Genomic DNA, 13,975 nt, shown 5'->3' with positions numbered 1-13,975 from the left:
CAGGAATGAAGATAATCCGGGACCATTTAAAATGTGCTATGATTACAAAGTAAGATTCTACTGTTGTGAAAAACAGAAATGCCCTTCTTCCACAGCTACTACAGATACTACAGCTACTTCTACATCACAATCAACATCAGAGTCTACAACAGCAAATCCCCCATCCACCTCAAGTGTAACACAGTCTGCCCTTCATGTCTCCACTGAGACATCAAGCATAGGCTCTAAGAGTTCTGTTTCTACAACCACAATACCAACTAGCACGTCTTTTTCTTCAACAACTAAAATGTCTCCCACCACAACCTCTGTTAAACAAACTACCTCCTCTACAACTACACCTTTTATATCATCAGCCACACCAAACACCCCATCCAGTCTTCCAACTGTTACAACCAAGCCTACAACATCTAGTCCTTCACCATCAACTACAGTTCCAACCACAACTTCTTGCTATTATTGTTTTTGGACAAAGTGGTATAATGAAAATTATCCAACATCAAAGGCCGAATCAGGAGATCAAGAAAGCTATGAGATAGTGGAATCTAAAGGAAACTCAGAGTGCAGGGATAAATCGCATGTTCAGGATATTCAGTGTGAAGCGAGTTCATACTCTGGAAAGGGCTTTAAAGATTTAAAACAAAATGCTACATGCGATGTTAAATCAGGCTTGATATGCAGGAATGAAGATAATCCGGGACCATTTAAAATGTGCTATGATTACAAAGTAAGATTCTACTGTTGTGAAAAACAGAAATGCCCTTCTTCCACAGCTACTACAGATACTACAGCTACTTCTACATCACAATCAACATCAGAGTCTACAACAGCAAATCACCCATCCACCTCAAGTGTAACACAGTCTGCCCTTCATGTCTCCACTGAGACATCAAGCATAGGCTCTAAGAGTTCTGTTTCTACAACCACAATACCAACTAGCACGTCTTTTTCTTCAACAACTAAAATGTCTCCCACTACAACCTCTGTTAAACAAACTACCTCCTCTACAACTACACCTTTTATATCATCAGCCACACCAAACACCCCATCCAGTCTTCCAACTGTTGCAACCAAACCTACAACATCTAGTCCTTCACCATCAACTACAGTTCCAACCACAACTTCTTGCTATTATTGTTTTTGGACAAAGTGGTATAATGAAAATAATCCAACATCAAAGGCCGAATCAGGAGATCAAGAAAGCTATGAGATAGTGGAATCTAAAGGAAACTCAGAGTGCAGGGATAAATCGCATGTTCAGGATATTCAGTGTGAAGCGAGTTCATACTCTGGAAAGGGCTTTAAAGATTTAAAACAAAATGCTACATGCGATGTTAAATCAGGCTTGATATGCAGGAATAAAGATAATCCGGGACCATTTAAAATGTGCTATGATTACAAAGTAAGATTCTACTGTTGTGAAAAACAAAAATGCCCTTCTTCCACAGCTACTACAGATACTACAGTTACTTCTACATCACAATCAACATTAGAGTCTACAACAGTAAATCCCACATCCACCTCAAGTGTAACACAGTCTACACTTCAAGTCTCCACTGAGACAACAAGCATAGGCTCTAAGAGTTCTGTTTCTACAACCACAATACCAACTAGCACGTCTTTTTCTTCAACAACTAAAATGTCTCCCACCACAACCTCTGTTAAACAAACTACCTCCTCTACAACTACACCTTTTATATCATCAGCCACACCAAACACCCCATCCAGTCTTCCAACTGTTACAACCAAACCTACAACATCTAGTCCTTCACCATCATCTACAGGTCCAACCACAACTTCTTGCTATTATTGTTTTTGGACAAAGTGGTATAATGAAAATAATCCAACATCAAACGCTGAATCAGGAGATCATGAAAGCTATGAGATAGTGGAATCTAAAGGAAACTCAGAGTGCAGGGAAAAATCGCATGTTCAGGATATTCAGTGTGAAGCGAGTTCATACTCTGGAAAGGGCTTTAAAGATTTAAAACAAAATGCTACATGTGATGTTAAATCAGGCTTGATATGCAAGAATGAAGATAATCCGGGACCATTCGAAATGTGCTATGATTACAAAGTAAGATTCTACTGCTGTGAAAAACAGAAATGTCCTTCTTTCACAGCTACTACAGATACTACAGCTACTTCTACATCACAATCAACATCAGAGTCTACAACAGCAAATCCCTCATCCACCTCAAGTGTAACACAGTCTACACTTCATGTCTCCACTGAGACAACAAGCATAGGCTCTAAGAGTTCTGTTTCTACAACCACAATACCAACTAGCACGTCTTTTTCTTCAACAACTAAAATGTCTCCCACCACAACCTCTGTTACACAAACTACCTCCTCTACAACTACACCTTTTATATCATCAGCCACACCAAACACCCCATCCAGTCTTCCAACTGTTACAACCAAACCTACAACATCTAGTCCTTCACCATCATCTACAGGTCAAACCACAACTTCTTGCTATTATTGTTTTTGGACAAAGTGGTATAATGAAAATAATCCAACATCAAAGGCCGAATCAGGAGATCAAGAAAGCTATGAGATAGTGGAATCTAAAGGAAACTCAGAGTGCAGGGATAAATCGCATGTTCAGGATATTCAGTGTGAAGCGAGTTCATACTCTGGAAAGGGCTTTAAAGATTTAAAACAAAATGCTACATGCGATGTTAAATCAGGCTTGATATGCAGGAATGAAGATAATCCGGGACCATTTAAAATGTGCTATGATTACAAAGTAAGATTCTACTGTTGTGAAAAACAGAAATGCCCTTCTTCCACAGCTACTACAGATACTACAGCTACTTCTACATCACAATCAACATCAGAGTCTACAACAGCAAATCCCCCATCCACCTCAAGTGTAACACAGTCTGCCCTTCATGTCTCCACTGAGACATCAAGCATAGGCTCTAAGAGTTCTGTTTCTACAACCACAATACCAACTAGCACGTCTTTTTCTTCAACAACTAAAATGTCTCCCACCACAACCTCTGTTAAACAAACTACCTCCTCTACAACTACACCTTTTATATCATCAGCCACACCAAACACCCCATCCAGTCTTCCAACTGTTACAACCAAGCCTACAACATCTAGTCCTTCACCATCAACTACAGTTCCAACCACAACTTCTTGCTATTATTGTTTTTGGACAAAGTGGTATAATGAAAATTATCCAACATCAAAGGCCGAATCAGGAGATCAAGAAAGCTATGAGATAGTGGAATCTAAAGGAAACTCAGAGTGCAGGGATAAATCGCATGTTCAGGATATTCAGTGTGAAGCGAGTTCATACTCTGGAAAGGGCTTTAAAGATTTAAAACAAAATGCTACATGCGATGTTAAATCAGGCTTGATATGCAGGAATGAAGATAATCCGGGACCATTTAAAATGTGCTATGATTACAAAGTAAGATTCTACTGTTGTGAAAAACAGAAATGCCCTTCTTCCACAGCTACTACAGATACTACAGCTACTTCTACATCACAATCAACATCAGAGTCTACAACAGCAAATCCCCCATCCACCTCAAGTGTAACACAGTCTGCCCTTCATGTCTCCACTGAGACATCAAGCATAGGCTCTAAGAGTTCTGTTTCTACAACCACAATACCAACTAGCACGTCTTTTTCTTCAACAACTAAAATGTCTCCCACCACAACCTCTGTTAAACAAACTACCTCCTCTACAACTACACCTTTTATATCATCAGCCACACCAAACACCCCATCCAGTCTTCCAACTGTTGCAACCAAACCTACAACATCTAGTCCTTCACCATCAACTACAGTTCCAACCACAACTTCTTGCTATTATTGTTTTTGGACAAAGTGGTATAATGAAAATAATCCAACATCAAAGGCCGAATCAGGAGATCAAGAAAGCTATGAGATAGTGGAATCTAAAGGAAACTCAGAGTGCAGGGATAAATCGCATGTTCAGGATATTCAGTGTGAAGCGAGTTCATACTCTGGAAAGGGCTTTAAAGATTTAAAACAAAATGCTACATGCGATGTTAAATCAGGCTTGATATGCAGGAATGAAGATAATCCGGGACCATTTAAAATGTGCTATGATTACAAAGTAAGATTCTACTGTTGTGAAAAACAGAAATGCCCTTCTTCCACAGCTACTACAGATACTACAGTTACTTCTACATCACAATCAACATCAGAGTCTACAACAGCAAATCCCCCATCCACCTCAAGTGTAACACAGTCTGCCCTTCATGTCTCCACTGAGACATCAAGCATAGGCTCTAAGAGTTCTGTTTCTACAACCACAATACCAACTAGCACGTCTTTTTCTTCAACAACTAAAATGTCTCCCACCACAACCTCTGTTAAACAAACTACCTCCTCTACAACTACACCTTCTATATCATCAGCCACACCAAACACCCCATCCAGTCTTCCAACTGTTACAACCAAACCTACAACATCTAGTCCTTCACCATCAACTACAGTTCCAACCACAACTTCTTGCTATTATTGTTTTTGGACAAAGTGGTATAATGAAAATAATCCAACATCAAAGGCCGAATCAGGAGATCAAGAAAGCTATGAGATAGTGGAATCTAAAGGAAACTCAGAGTGCAGGGATAAATCGCATGTTCAGGATATTCAGTGTGAAGCGAGTTCATACTCTGGAAAGGGCTTTAAAGATTTAAAACAAAATGCTACATGCGATGTTAAATCAGGCTTGATATGCAGGAATGAAGATAATCCGGGACCATTTAAAATGTGCTATGATTACAAAGTAAGATTCTACTGTTGTGAAAAACAGAAATGCCCTTCTTCCACAGCTACTACAGATACTACAGTTACTTCTACATCACAATCAACATCAGAGTCTACAACAGCAAATCCCCCATCCACCTCAAGTGTAACACAGTCTGCCGTTCATGTCTCCACTGAGACATCAAGCATAGGCTCTAAGAGTTCTGTTTCTACAACCACAATACCAACTAGCACGTCTTTTTCTTCAACAACTAAAATGTCTCCCACCACAACCTCTGTTAAACAAGCTACCTCCTCTACAACTACACCTTTTATATCATCAGCCACACCAAACACCCCATCCAGTCTTCCAACTGTTACAACCAAACCTACAACATCTAGTCCTTCACCATCAACTACAGTTCCAACCACAACTTCTTGCTATTATTGTTTTTGGACAAAGTGGTATAATGAAAATTATCCAACATCAAAGGCTGAATCAGGAGATCAAGAAAGCTATGAGATAGTGGAATCTAAAGGATACTCAGAGTGCAAGGATAAATCGCATGTTCAGGATATTCAGTGTGAAGCGAGTTCATACTCTGGAATGGGCTTTAAAGATTTAAAACAAAATGCTACATGCAATGTTAAATCAGGCTTGATATGCAGGAATGAAGATAATCCGGGACCATTTAAAATGTGCTATGATTACAAAGTAAGATTCTACTGTTGTGAAAAACAGATATGCCCTTCTTCCACAGCTACAACAGCTACTTCTACATCACAATCAACATCAGAGTCTACGACAGCAAATCCCTCATCCACCTCAAGTGTAACACAGTCTACCCTTCATGTCTCCACTGAGACAACAAGCATAGGCTCTAAGAGTTCTGTTTCTACAACCACAATACCAACTAGCACTTCACCAACAACTAAAATCTCTCCCATTTCAACCACTGTATCATCAACCAACCCAAACACCCTATCCAGTCCTTTAACTACTCCAAGTGTTTTTCCCAGTATATCAACATCTTTAATCACAAGTGGGTCAAGTGTAAAGCCTCCCACGTTTTTTTCTTCTTTGACAACAACCACAACATCTGAAGAAAGCACAGTTACAAGTATGTACTGCTTTTTTAATACATGTGTTACTAGTGTTTTTCCTCATCTGTGTTTCAGTTGGTTATAATATATGATTCTTACTGTATGCCAAAAAGGTTTCTTAATTTAATGAAATAATAAAATAAAAATACAGAATATCAGTATTGTATTCAGTTTAAACTTTTCCACCCTTTTTGAGTCAGGCTTTTTAAACTATTATTTAATTGTATTTTTTTAAACTATGTTGATTTGTTGTTGTTTTTTACATTGACTTGTTGCGTGACCCTTTTGCACATCAGCTTCATCTATTATGTTTTGTTATGGCACCCCCTGGCAGGTGACACAGCCTCAACCAAGGCTCAAGTCTCAGTGACAGTCTTTGCCAGAGTTTCTGGTTGTGGAGATGGACCAGAACCCCTTGTGGTACTGTTTTTTTTTACTTCAAGCTGTCACCAGGGCATGGCCCTCAGGATCGTTCCACCAGTAAGGTATCTGCAACAAAACAGCTACGGTGTGTGGAATGTAAATCCTAGGTAGAAGGATAGTCAGGTTCCGTCAGAGGTTTTGGCAGGTGGCAAGCAAGAGAGTCATTGGGTCCAGCAGAGGTCATGGGCAGGTACTGTATCAGGAAAGAGAGTAGTTAGATCAATTCAGATCAGAAAAAAACAAGGCAGTCAAGTATAATAACTCTTTTGCACAAAGGATAGCTGGTGATAGGTCACAACACTGGCAAAGGTCAGAGTCTAAAGCACCTTTTGGTCAGAGGACATGCCCAGGTTTTTTTAGGGACCTCTTTAAGTACTAGCAGGGATGCTGTAAGTACCATCTGTGATAGTGATACATTTAAAGACCATCACACTCCTGCCTTTATGTCTGACCGATGGACATTACCATATTGTCTTTTTTCTGTGTATAACATTATTGCACTTAGTGTTTGCTACTGACAAAACGAATAACAAACACCTTTATTGTCCATAGTCCTGGCACTTTAGGTCCCTTGCACACGTGGCCACCTAGCTACTATGCATTTGAATGTGCCTGGGAGGGAAGGATACAGCATCTGGCCCTGCTACCAGACGCCTGTCAACGTTTCTGGAAGGCTTCAGATGAACAGGGCAGAACACTGGGCCAGATCCACAAAGCAGATGCGCAGACTTAACTCGAGATGCGCGGCGTAATTGAAAAATGCGCTGCGCGTATCTTTGCGCCTGATCCTCAAAACGAGATACGCCTGAAATCCAGGTTTTTCCGTCCTACCTAAAATAATTACACCGGCGCTTCTTCGCACGCAAAATACGCTAGACACACCACTGTTTTGCTAGGCAAAGATGCAAATGAGGGAGATAAGGCGATCCACAAAATTAAGTGTGTGCTTCTGTTAGTTTCATGGTGTAAAATTACACTTTAAAAAAGGTGCCCTAATTTTACACAAGCCGTGTAAAGGTCAGCTAAAGCAACACCATTAAGGAAGAGCTGAGCACACACACTTGCAGGACAACAATCTGTATGCCAACATACCAGGGGCATCCATGCTCATAACTATACTAGTGACTTTAGTAACCGAGGGTACCCCCTCTCCTGAGGGAACAGCAGCCAGGAGACGCCTCGCAGAATGCATCTTTGCACAGTTAACACACACATTAATCATATCACAATGAGAATGCATACATGCACACCCACTGTGGTCCCTAGCACAGACACATCACATGCACATCTAATTGGATTAGATCCAAGTACCCCCAATGGTACTTGGGAGCAGTAACGCCCCGCCACGGCTCCAATTATGTCACTGTGCATTCATATACCATTCACATGGACCTGGGATCACTTCTCCCTGGTCCTGGGGATCCCTACTCCACCAAAACTGAGGGTGACACCCCTTTTTTAATCAGGAATGCCACCCCCACATTCACACATCATTCACACACATAAAACAAATCATAAGTACAGTATAATAATAAAAAAATAAAAAAAATAAAAGTACCCCAAAAGAGCTACGCCTGGGCCGCCCACGGGCATGGGCACGGCCCACCATGGGAGACTCCTGGGGGGGAGTGAGCAGGGGAAGGAGGAGACTCATGGGGGGGGTGAGCAGGGGAAGGAGGAGCCTCCCCTGGTGACTGTCCTCCTGCTGGCCAGCCCTCCAAGGCCACTGCTATTCTGTTCAGACTGATTGTGAGGGCAGCCCGGGTATTGTCCTGGACAGCCTGGGTCAGGGCATTCACCTCCTGGGCCACACCTGTTGTGGCGGTCTGCAGGTCACAAATGCATGTGATGACCGCCAAGGAGTTTGTGGCCACATCAGTGAGTGACTCCTTAATTGAGCCCATGCTGTCCTCCATCTGGGTCAGAGTCTGTTTGATCTGACCCAGATGGTGGGTCTGCCGGGCATTGTCCCTCCGCAGACTGGCCGGCAGATGCTCGGCCACCCCCCTGGTCTCATGGGTCGCCATCCTGCCTGCAGCTGAGGCTTGTGGCCTGGGAGGAGGGGAGAGAGAGACCCTTGTGGGTGGAGGCCTGTTGGGGGAGGAGTGGGAGGGGCTACCCCTGATGGTGGCCTGACTGCTGCCAGCCTCAGTGTAAGCCTCAGGGGTAAACAAATCCGGGGCCAAAAGGACTTCCCTGGCAATGTCCATATCTTCATCCTCAGCCTCCCCCCTCATCCTCCTCCCCCTCAACCTCCTCATGAGGGGAGGTGTGGCCACTCCCCTCCCCTGGGGACTCCTGCCCTTCTTGGGACTCTTCTGCAGCCTGTTGTCCTGGGGATGGTGCAGCCTGGCCTGATGGCCCAGCAACCTCCTGGCCTGATGGCCCAGCAATCTCCTGGCCATCTGTGGAGGACACAAAACAATCACAGGTTGGAGGATCCACACACTTGGCAGATCTTCCCTTCCCCCACCCACACATGCTAATCACCAGAAAAAAAAACAATCAGAAAAAACAAACAGAAAATACAATCAGAAAAAACACACAGCTACTACACTCTACTACTCATCCAAATCTTTTAACTAACACTAAACTCACCAACACACACCAACAGACGACAGAGCAGAAGCAACTTTCTCTAGGAAGGGGAACACAGGGATGTACTTTTGCAAGGGAAGTGTGTTTGTCTGGGGCTATTTATACACAGGGTGATTCTCAAACTAAGTACGCTTGGCCTTTTTCCTATCTCACTGATTGCGCTGAGCCAAGTTCTGCACATGCCCAGTGAGGTGCAGATTTGTGCGCGCATGCGCAGTACGGCCGGCCCTTCATTTGCATGGGGTCATGGCTCATTACAATGGAGCACGCCCACTTCCTTTACCACTTGCAATAACCCCGCCTTACGCCTCTGGATTTAAGTTACGCTGGCGCTAAGTTGGGCGCAATTGCGCTGTGAATACGGCACTTACGACAAAAAATTAAGGCGCCGTAACTTAAATGAGGTTTGGAGTAACTTAATTTGCGCCGCTGTTTGTGGATCTGGCCCACTGTACCTAGTGGTGTTTAGGTCCCCAGGGGACCAAGGGGATGTTCAGGGATAAATGCCAGGAAGGCAGTTTGTCTACCTTAGGTTTGACTGTAAAAACTATTGTCACTAGTCAGCATTATTTCTTCATAAAGTCCTACAGATAATTCTCTAGAAGGCAGAGGATGGAACATTTCTGTAACCTGTGCCCTCTTGTGGATTGTTCATAGAAAATTGTGGAGGATTTTGGACTGGTGACAAAAATAGTCGGCAGACATTTTACAGACATGCTATGCTTAGGAGAGGAAGAATTTTCTGCAGTGTAGGGACGATCTTCGAGTTTGAGTAGAACATTGCCTGTTCGTCGAACAGCGAACAATTTGGGGTGTTCGCGGCAAATTCGAAAAAAGCCGTGGAACACCCTGTAAAACTCTATGGGAGAAATCTAAAGTGCTAATTTTAAAGGCTTATACTGTATGCAACTTTTTGTCATCAAAAGTGTTTTGGGACCCGGGTCCTGCCCCAGGGGACATGTATCAATGCAAAAAAAAGTTTTAATAACTGCAGTTTTTTCGGGAGCATTGATTTTAATAATGCTTAAAGTGAAACAATAAAAGTAAAATATTCCTTTACATTTCGTACCTGGGGTGTGTGTATAGTATGCCTGTAAATTAGCACTTGTTTCCTGTGCTTAGAACTATCCTTGCACAACATGTCATTTCTGAGGGAGAAAAAGTAATTTAAAAGTACTCACGGCTGTAATGAATTGTCGGCTCAAGGCCATACAGAGAAAAGTCATTGAAAGTCATTGATACAAAAAAATTATGTGGGGTTCCCCCCAAATATCCATACCAGACCCTTCCGGTCTGTGTGTGCTCGGATTAAGGGTCTGGTATGGATTTTTGGGGGGAACTCAACAACATTTTTTTTTATTTGGTGCGGAGTTCCCCTTAAAATTAATACCAGACCTGAAGGGCCTGGTAATTGAATTTGGGAGACCCCCACGCATTTATTTTTTATTTTTATCAATGACTTTCAATGACCTTTCGCTGTATTGCTGGGAGCCGACAATTCATTACAGCCGCGAGTACTTTTAAATGACTTTTTTTCCTTCAGAAATTACATTTTGTGCAGGGACAGTTCTAAGCACAGGAAACAAGCGCTACTTTACAGGCATACTATATACACACCCCAGGTATGAAATTTTAAATAATATTTCACTTTTATTGTTTCACTTTACACATTATTAAATCACTGCTCCCGAAAAAACTGCAGATTTTAAAACTTTTTTTTGCATTGATACATGTCCCCTGGGGCAGAACCCAGGTCCCCAAACACTTTTTTGACAATAACTTGCATATAAGCCTTTACAATTAGCACTTTCGATTTTTCATGTTCGGGTCCCATAGACTTTAACGGTGTTTGAATGTTCGAAATTATTTATTGCCTGTTCACATGTTCTGATGCGAAACGAACTGGGGGGTGTTCGGCTCATCCCTAGTACAGTGAACAGACAGTAGTAACGATCTAGCAATTTTAATTTAGCCCCACCACACCTAATAGCTCTTCATTAGGTTTTTCTTATTGGTTAACGCTAAACAGTCTCATTGACAAATGTTTACTCCACTGTTATACTGTTTATATGTGTCTCTCTTAGTAGCACTAGTCTGCCTTCATTCATGAATACTTCTGTTAATTACTTATACATGTATATTTTTTTCAGCAGAACCACATGATTGTTATTATGGGGGCTCGGTATATAAGGTGAGTAATTTATCTAAATGTGTTTTAGATTGAACAATGTATAGCATGTAATGTAATATCATAAGCATATGGTACATTTTGTTTGCCATCTGAGTCTCATTGAGAAGATTTTCCTTCACTTCTTGTTCCATAGCAAAAACAGTAAGTGAGAGAAAATTCCTCTAAAGTAAGGGAATTTCTAATTGTTCCCAGGGATTATCTCACATGCCTGACAAAAGGGTCTTGCATGGCTCTGAAATGTTGCACTTTGTTCGCTGTGATGTGATCATTCTTCAAAAAAAATCTTAGATGCTACTTCATGATCTGTGCAGTGCTGGGACAAGGTCCTCTAGAGCCCAGGGTAAACATGCCAAACTGTGCACACCCCCAAGATGTATGAGCATTACAGTATGTAAAAAAAATAAAAAAAATAAGCACTAATTTGCAGGCAGACCCCCTAAGCATAAACCCCCCCCTTCTCCCAGTAAAATTCTGTCACCTGCTAAAATCGCCCCTCTCAGCACAAATCTTTGTTTTCCCCATCTTAAATCCTCACTCTTCCCAAATCTCCCCAGCACAAATCTCACCCTCCGAAAAAACACCCCTCTACCCTGAAAATGTACCCCTCTCCCCCCGTTCCAAATCCCCATCCCAGCACAAATTCTCCTTCCAATCCCCCCTCCTAGCACATATCCCCCCCCCTTTTAAATTTCCCCTGCTAGCACAAATCCCCCCCAATCATCCCTATAAGCACAAATCCCCACCCCCCCTCAAAAAATCCCCCCTCTATCAAAACAAATCTCCCCAAAACATCATTCCTAGCATCCCGTTAAATTTCCCTTCATAAAACAATTCTTATCCTCTGCCACCCTCAAAATTCCCCCTCCCAACACAAATCCCTTCCAACTCCTCCTGGTACCCTCCCACTTCACATGATACCACAGTGCCTAGGGCAGCTTTCCCTTCTGCCCACCCCTTGTCCTGGTCCTGGGTACATGCAAATATATACACTGTGAAAAAAATTGCAGCAACAAAAGTAATTTAATCTACCCTTATATCAATGCATAATTAAATCAATTAATCAGTGCTGATAATAAATTCACTTCCTTCAGTGCATCTAAATCAATAATGGTATAAATGTTCACATAGGTGTAAGTAAATAAATAAATAAGTCTCACGTGTGTAATCAATCATGAAAAGTTTATAAAAAAAGTGCAAAAATTAATAGATAAACACAGTGGGGGTTATTTACTAAAGGCAAATCCACTTTGCACTACAAATGCAAAGTGTAAAGTGCACTTGAAATTAGACTGAAAGTGCACTTGGAAGTGCAGTCACTGTATATCCGAGAGGACATGCAAGAAAAATAAAAAACAGCATTTTAGCTTGCATATGATTGAATAATAAAATCAGCTGAGCTTCCCCTCATTTCAGATCTACCCCTCAGATTTACAGCGACTACACTTCCAAGTTTTGTTTTGCATTTGTCCAAAAATCCGAATTAATTAAGGTTGAATCTGTCATTAAAGGCTTATGGTTTCTGTCGAATGTTCTAAGAAGATTCGACGGAGCAGCTAAACTGTACGACGCCGCAATCGTATATTTCCGGTCAAATGTTCCGCCTACAAGCTATATAAGAATTCTAATGTATGACACTAGTGATAATTATATTTATAGATTATTATTACTAGTCAACCAACATTCCAATTCTTCTATAGCCTATGGGCCGAGCATTTGACCGGAAATGTACGATTGTGGCGTGGTAGAGTTTAGCTGCTTGTCGAATCTTCTTAGAACTTTCGACAGACACCATGGGCCAGATTCACAAAAGAGATATGACGGCGTATCTCCTGATACGCCGTCGTATCTCTGTTTCTATCTATGCGACTGATTCATAGAATCAGTTACGCATAGATATCCATAAGATCCGACAGGTGTAATTGTTTTACACTGTCGGATCTTAGGATGCAGTACCGCGGCCCCCGCTGGGGGGAGTTTGCGTCGTAAACCAACGTCGGGTATGCAAATTAGGAGTTACGGCGATCCACGACGGATTTTCGCGTTCGCTACTTCGCCGCTAGTCTAGTTTCCCGTCGCAAAGTTAGTCGTCGTTTTTGGTGCCTTAACTTTACACAGCAATCGTATTGCTGTATAAAGTATGGCCGTCGTTCCCGTGTCGAAATTTAAAAATGAACGTCGTTTGCGTAAGCCATCCGGGAATACGGAATTACGCTACGCGCGTCGCCGTTCAAAAAAATGATGTCACTGCGCGCAAAGCACGACGGGAATTGCGAAACGGAGCATGCGCAGTAGGCCCGGCGCAGGAGCGCGCCTAATTTAAATGGCACACGCCCATTTGAATTGGCCCGCCTTGCGCCGGACGTATTTACGATACACCGCCGCAAGTTTCCAGGTAAGTGCTTTGTGGATCGGGCACTAAAACTGTAAACTTGCGGCGGTGTAACGTAAACGGGTTACGTTACACCGCCGCAAATGTATGTGAATCTGGCCCAAAAGCCTTCAATGACAGATTTGACTTTGTATGTTTTTCGTTGCATCGTCAAATCTTCGTCGTTCATGTCAAATGGTCTACCCCAACACTGTCTATGTTAGAATCTTTTCTCTCTATGTAGAATAATCTTGGACTAATAGAGTTAGGTTAGGCACATTCGACCGCAGATTCTATAGACACCGATTGCTTTTGTCAGAGTCATGTCGAATGTCCTATCTGTATCGAACTGTTGTAGCAACGAAAACGAAAATAAAGCATTTTTTTATGTCGGGTCTTTCGGATTTTGCCCGTTCATTTTTATTAAAACGATAACGAAAATACCCGAATTTCAAACTAAAATGCATTCGAACGAAAACGAATGCACATGTCTAATGATTACTACAAGTCTATAAAAATATACAAAATTTACTAAAACAACATAGTAAAAACACAAT

This window comes from Rana temporaria, chromosome 11 (assembly GCF_905171775.1).
Source record: "Rana temporaria chromosome 11, aRanTem1.1, whole genome shotgun sequence".
NCBI lineage: Eukaryota > Metazoa > Chordata > Amphibia > Anura > Ranidae > Rana > Rana temporaria.
This window is presented reverse-complemented; position numbering follows the sequence as displayed.